The following is a 7,019-nucleotide window of genomic DNA, read 5'->3' on the forward strand; positions in this document are numbered from 1 at the left end:
CTAACTATTCGATCTGGTGGAACAACGCCGTAGAGTGTAGCCTAGGTTGCCCGGAACGTAGAAATGCCCATAACTTTCACACTGGTTGCTATTATACGTTTTATACGATGGAAAAGCTGTTGTATTTATACTGTATTTTATGCTTCTGGCGTTGACTTCTTATGATCTAACTATTCCATCTGGTGGAACAACGCCCTAGGGTGAAGCCTAGGTTGCCCGGAACGTAGAAATGAATATCACTTTCAAACTGGTTGCATTTAATCCTTTTATACGATGGAAAAACTGTTGCATTTTTATTGCATTTTATGCGTCGGGGGTTGACTTCTTATGCCCTAACTACTCCATCTGGCGGAACAACGCCCTAGGGTGAAGCCTAGGTTGCCCGGAACGTAGAAATGACCATCACTTTCAAACTGGTTGCAATTAATCATTTTATACGATGGACAATCTGTTGCATTTTTATTGCATTTTATGCGTCGGGCGTTGACTTCTAAGGCACTAACTATTCGATCTGGTGGAGCAACGCCCTAGAGTGAAGCCTAGGTTGCCCGGAACGTAGAAATGACCATCACTTTCAAACTGGTTGCAATTATTCCTGTTATATGATGGAAAAACTGTTCTATTTATTTTGTATTTTATGCTTCGGGCGTTGACTTCTAAGGAACTAACTGTTGATCTGGTGGAGTAACGCCCTATGGTGAAGCCTAGGTTGACCGGAACGTAGAAATGACCATAATTTTGACACCGGTAGCAATTATTCGTTTTACACGATGGAAAAACTGTTCTATTTATTTTGTATTTTATGCATCGGGCGTTGACTTCTAAGGCCCTAACTATTCAATCTGTTGGAGCAACGCCCTAGGGTGAAGCCTAGGTTGCCCGGAAAGTAGAAATGACGTTAACTTTCACACTGGTTGCTATTATTCGTTCTATACGATGGAAAAACTGTTATATTTGTATTGTATTTTATGCTTCGGGCGTTGACTTCTAAGGCCCTAGCTGTTTGATCTGGTGGAGCAACGCCCTAGAGTGAAGCCCAGGTTGCCCGGAACGTAGAAATGACCATAACTTTCACACTGGCTGCTATTATTCGTTTTATACGATGGAAAAACTGTTATATTTATCTTGTATTTTATGCTTCTGGCGCTGACTTCTTAGGCCCTAACTATTCGATCTGGTGGAACAACGCCGTAGAGTATAGCCTAGGTTGCCCGGAACGTAGAAATGACCATAACTTTCACACTGGCTGCTATTATTCGCTTTATACGATTGAAAAACTGTTATATTTATATTGTATTTTATGCTTCTGGCGCTGACTTCTTAGGCCCTAACTATTCGATCTGGTGGAAGAACGCCGTAGAGTGTATCCTAGGTTGCCCGGAACGTAGAAATGACCATCACTTTCACACTGGTTGCAATTATTCCTGATATACGATGGAAAAACTGTTGTATTTATATTGTATTTTATGCTTCTGGCGTTGACTTCTAAGGCCCTAACTGTTCAATCTGTTGGATCAACGCCCTAGAGTGAAGCCTAGGTTGCTCGGAATGTAGAAATGACAATAACATTCACACTGGTTGAAATTATTCGTTTAATACGATGGAAAAGCTGTTGCATCTTTATTGTATTTTATGCTTCTGGCGTTGACTTCTAAGGCCCCAACTATTCGATCTGGTGGAGCAACGCCCTAGAGTGAAGCCTAGGTTGCCCGGAACGTAGAAATGACCATCACTTTCAAACTGGTTGCAATTATTCCTGTTATATGATGGAGTACTGTTATATTTATATTGTATTTTATGCTTCGGGCGTTCACTCCTAAGGCCCTAACTGTTCAATCTGTTGGATCAACGCCCTAGAGTGAAGCCTAGGTTGCCCGGAAAGTAGAAATGACGTTAACCTTCATACTGGTTGCAATTATTCGTTTTATACGATGGAAGAACTGTTGTATTTATACTGTATTTTATGCTTCTGGCGTTGACTTCTAATGCACTAACTATTCGACCTGGCGGAGCAACGCCATAGTGTGAGGCCGAGGTTTCCCGGAACGTAGAAATGACCATCACTTTCAAACTGGTTGCAATTATTCCTGTTATATGATGGAAAAACTGTTGTATTTTTATTGCATTTTATGCTTCGGGCTTTGACTTCTAAGGCCCTAACTATTCAAACTGCTGGAGCAACGACCTATTGTGTAGCCTAGGTTGCCCGGAAAGTAGAAATGACCATAACTTTCATACTGGTTGCAATTATTCGTTTTATATGATGGAAAAACTGTTGTATTTATATTGCATTTTATGCTGCTGGCTTTCACTTCTTAAGCCCTAACTATTCGATCTGGTGGCACAACGCCCTGTGGTGAACCCTAGGTTGTCCGGAACGTAGAAATGACCATAACTATCACACTGGTTGCTATTATTCGTTTTATACGATGGAAAAACTGTTGCATCTTTATTGAATTTTATGCTTCTGGCGTTGACTTCTAAGGCCCTCACTATTCTATCTGGTGGATCAACGACCTAGATTGAAGCCTAGGTTGTTCGGAATGTAGAAATGACCATAACATTCACACTGGTTGAAATTATTCGTTTTACACGATGGAAAAACAGTTATATTTATATTGTATTTTATGCTTCTGCCGTTGATTTATTAGGCCCTAGCTATTCCATCTGGTGGAACAACGCCCTAGGGTGAAGCCTAGGTTGCCCGGAACGTAGAAATGACCATCACTTTCAAACTGGTTGCAATTAATCCTTTTATACGATGGAAAAACTGTTGCATTTTTATTGCATTTTATGCGTCGGGGTTGACTTCTTATGCCCTAACTACTCCACCTGGCGGAACAACGCCCTAGGGTGAAGCCTAGGTTGCCCGGAACGTAGAAATGACCATCACTTTCAAACTGGTTGCAATTAATCCTTTTATAGGATGGAAAAACTGTTGCATTTTTATTGCATTTTATGCGTCGGGCGTTGACTTCTAAGACCCTAACTATTCAATCTGTTGGAGCGACGCCCTAGGGTGAAACCTAGGTTGCCCGGGACGTAGAAATGACCATAACTTTCACACCGGTAGCAATTATACGTTTTATACAATGGAAAAACTGTACTATTTATTTTGTATTTTATGCTTCGGGCTTTGACTTCTAAGGCCCTAACTATTCAATCTGTTGGAGCAACGCCCTAGGGTGAAGCCTAGGTTGCCCGGAAAGTAGAAATGACGTTAACTTTCAAACTGGTTGCAAATATTCCTGTTATATGATGGAAAAACTGTTGTTTTTTTATTGCATTTGATGCTTCGGGCATTGACTTCTAAGGCCCTAACTATTCTATCTGTAGGAGCAACGCCCTAGGGTGTAGCCTAGGTTGCCCGTAAAGTAGAAATGACCATAGCTTTCATACTGGTTGCAATTATTCGTTTTATATGATGGAAAAACTGTTGCATCTTTATTGAATTTTATGCTTCTGGCGTTGACTTCTAAGGCCCTCACTATTCTATCTGGTGGATCAACGACCTAGGGTGAAGCCTAGGTTGCTCGGAATGTAGAAATGACCATCACTTTCAAACTGGTTGCAATTATTCCTGTTATAGGATGGAGTACTGTTATATTTATATTGTATTTTATGCTTCGGGCGTTCACTCCTAAGGCCCTAACTGTTCAATCTGTTGGATCAACGCCCTAGAGTGAAGCCTAGGTTGCCCGGAAAGTAGAAATGACGTTAACCTTCATACTGGTTGCAATTATTCGTTTTATACGATGGAAGAACTGTTGTATTTATACTGTATTTTATGCTTCTGGCGTTGACTTCTAATGCACTAACTATTCGACCTGGTGGAACAACGCCCTAGAGTGAAGCCTAGGTTGCCTGGAACGTACAAATGACCATCACTTCCAAACGGGTTGCAATTATTCCTGTTATAGGATGGAAAGACTGTTGTATTTTTATCGTATTTTATGCTTCAGGCGTTGACTTCTGAGGCCGTAGCTATTGGATGTGGTGGAAGAACGCCATAGAGTGAAGCCTAGGTTGCCCGGAACGTTGAAATGACCATAACTTTCATACTGGTTGCAATTATTCGTTTTATATGATGGAAGAACTGTTGTATTTATATTGTATTTTATGCTGCTGGCGTTCACTTCTAAGGCCCTAACTATTCCATCTGGTGGAACAACGACCCAGGGTGAAACCTAGGTTGCCCGGGACGTAGAAATGACCATAACCTTCACACCGGTAGCAATTATACGTTTTATACAATGGAAAAACTGTACTATTTATTTTGTATTTTATGCTTCGGGCTTTGACTTCTAAGGCCCTAACTATTCAATCTGTTGGAGCAACGCCCTAGGGTGAAGCCTAGGTTGCCCGGAAAGTAGAAATGACGTTAACTTTCACACTGGTTGCTATTATTCGTTCTATACGATGGAAAAACTGTTATATTTATATTGTATTTTATGCTTCGGGCGTTGACTTCTAAGGCCCTAGCTGCTTGATCTGGTGGAGCAACGCCCTAGAGTGAAGCCCAGGTTGCCCGGAACGTAGAAATGACCATAACTTTCACACTGGCTGCTATTATTCGTTTTATACGATGGAAAAACTGTTATATTTATCTTGTATTTTATGCTTCTGGCGCTGACTTCTTAGGCCCTAACTATTCGATCTGGTGGAACAACGCCGTAGAGTGTAGCCTAGGTTGCCCGGAACGTAGAAATGCCCATTACTTTCACACTGGTTGAAATTATTAGTTTTATACGATGGAAAAACTGTTCTATTTATTTTGTATTTTATACTTCGGGCGTTGACTTCTAAGGCCCTAACTATTCCATCTGGTGGAACAACGACCTAGGGTGAAGCCTAGGTTGCCCGGAACGTAGAAATGACGTTAACTTTCACACTGGTTGCTATTATTCGTTCTATACGATGGAAAAACTGTTCTATTTATTTTGTATTTTATGCTTCGGTCGTTGACTTCTGAGGCACTAACTATTCGATCTGGTGGAACAACGCCGTAGAGTGTAGCCTAGGTTGCCCGGAACGTAGAAATGCCCATAACTTTCACACTGGTTGCTATTATACGTTTTATACGATGGAAAAGCTGTTGTATTTATACTGTATTTTATGCTTCTGGCGTTGACTTCTTATGCCCTAACTATTCCATCTGGTGGAACAACGCCCTAGGGTGAAGCCTAGGTTGCCCGGAACGTAGAAATGAATATCACTTTCAAACTGGTTGCATTTAATCCTTTTATACGATGGAAAAACTGTTGCATTTTTATTGCATTTTATGCGTCGGGGGTTGACTTCTTATGCCCTAACTACTCCATCTGGCGGAACAACGCCCTAGGGTGAAGCCTAGGTTGCCCGGAACGTAGAAATGACCATCACTTTCAAACTGGTTGCAATTAATCATTTTATACGATGGACAATCTGTTGCATTTTTATTGCATTTTATGCGTCGGGCGTTGACTTCTAAGGCACTAACTATTCGATCTGGTGGAGCAACGCCCTAGAGTGAAGCCTAGGTTGCCCGGAACGTAGAAATGACCATCACTTTCAAACTGGTTGCAATTATTCCTGTTATATGATGGAAAAACTGTTCTATTTATTTTGTATTTTATGCTTCGGGCGTTGACTTCTAAGGAACTAACTGTTTGATCTGGTGGAGTAACGCCCTATGGTGAAGCCTAGGTTGACCGGAACGTAGAAATGACCATAATTTTGACACCGGTAGCAATTATTCGTTTTACACGATGGAAAAACTGTTCTATTTATTTTGTATTTTATGCATCGGGCGTTGACTTCTAAGGCCCTAACTATTCAATCTGTTGGAGCAACGCCCTAGGGTGAAGCCTAGGTTGCCCGGAAAGTAGAAATGACGTTAACTTTCACACTGGTTGCTATTATTCGTTCTATACGATGGAAAAACTGTTATATTTGTATTGTATTTTATGCTTCGGGCGTTGACTTCTAAGGCCCTAGCTGTTTGATCTGGTGGAGCAACGCCCTAGAGTGAAGCCCAGGTTGCCCGGAACGTAGAAATGACCATAACTTTCACACTGGCTGCTATTATTCGTTTTATACGATGGAAAAACTGTTATATTTATCTTGTATTTTATGCTTCTGGCGCTGACTTCTTAGGCCCTAACTATTCGATCTGGTGGAACAACGCCGTAGAGTATAGCCTAGGTTGCCCGGAACGTAGAAATGACCATAACTTTCACACTGGCTGCTATTATTCGCTTTATACGATTGAAAAACTGTTATATTTATATTGTATTTTATGCTTCTGGCGCTGACTTCTTAGGCCCTAACTATTCGATCTGGTGGAACAACGCCGTAGAGTGTATCCTAGGTTGCCCGGAACGTAGAAATGACCGTCACTTTCACACTGGTTGCAATTATTCCTGATATACGATGGAAAAACTGTTGTATTTATATTGTATTTTATGCTTCTGGCGTTGACTTCTAAGGCCCTAACTGTTCAATCTGTTGGATCAACGCCCTAGAGTGAAGCCTAGGTTGCTCGGAATGTAGAAATGACAATAACATTCACACTGGTTGAAATTATTCGTTTAATACGATGGAAAAGCTGTTGCATCTTTATTGTATTTTATGCTTCTGGCGTTGACTTCTAAGGCCCCAACTATTCGATCTGGTGGAGCAACGCCCTAGAGTGAAGCCTAGGTTGCCCGGAACGTAGAAATGACCATCACTTTCAAACTGGTTGCAATTATTCCTGTTATATGATGGAGTACTGTTATATTTATATTGTATTTTATGCTTCGGGCGTTCACTCCTAAGGCCCTAACTGTTCAATCTGTTGGATCAACGCCCTAGAGTGAAGCCTAGGTTGCCCGGAAAGTAGAAATGACGTTAACCTTCATACTGGTTGCAATTATTCGTTTTATACGATGGAAGAACTGTTGTATTTATACTGTATTTTATGCTTCTGGCGTTGACTTCTAATGCACTAACTATTCGACCTGGCGGAGCAACGCCATAGTGTGAGGCCGAGGTTTCCC

Source organism: Calliopsis andreniformis, unplaced genomic scaffold (genome assembly GCF_051401765.1).
Source record: "Calliopsis andreniformis isolate RMS-2024a unplaced genomic scaffold, iyCalAndr_principal scaffold0004, whole genome shotgun sequence".
In the NCBI taxonomy this organism is placed as follows: domain Eukaryota; kingdom Metazoa; phylum Arthropoda; class Insecta; order Hymenoptera; family Andrenidae; genus Calliopsis; species Calliopsis andreniformis.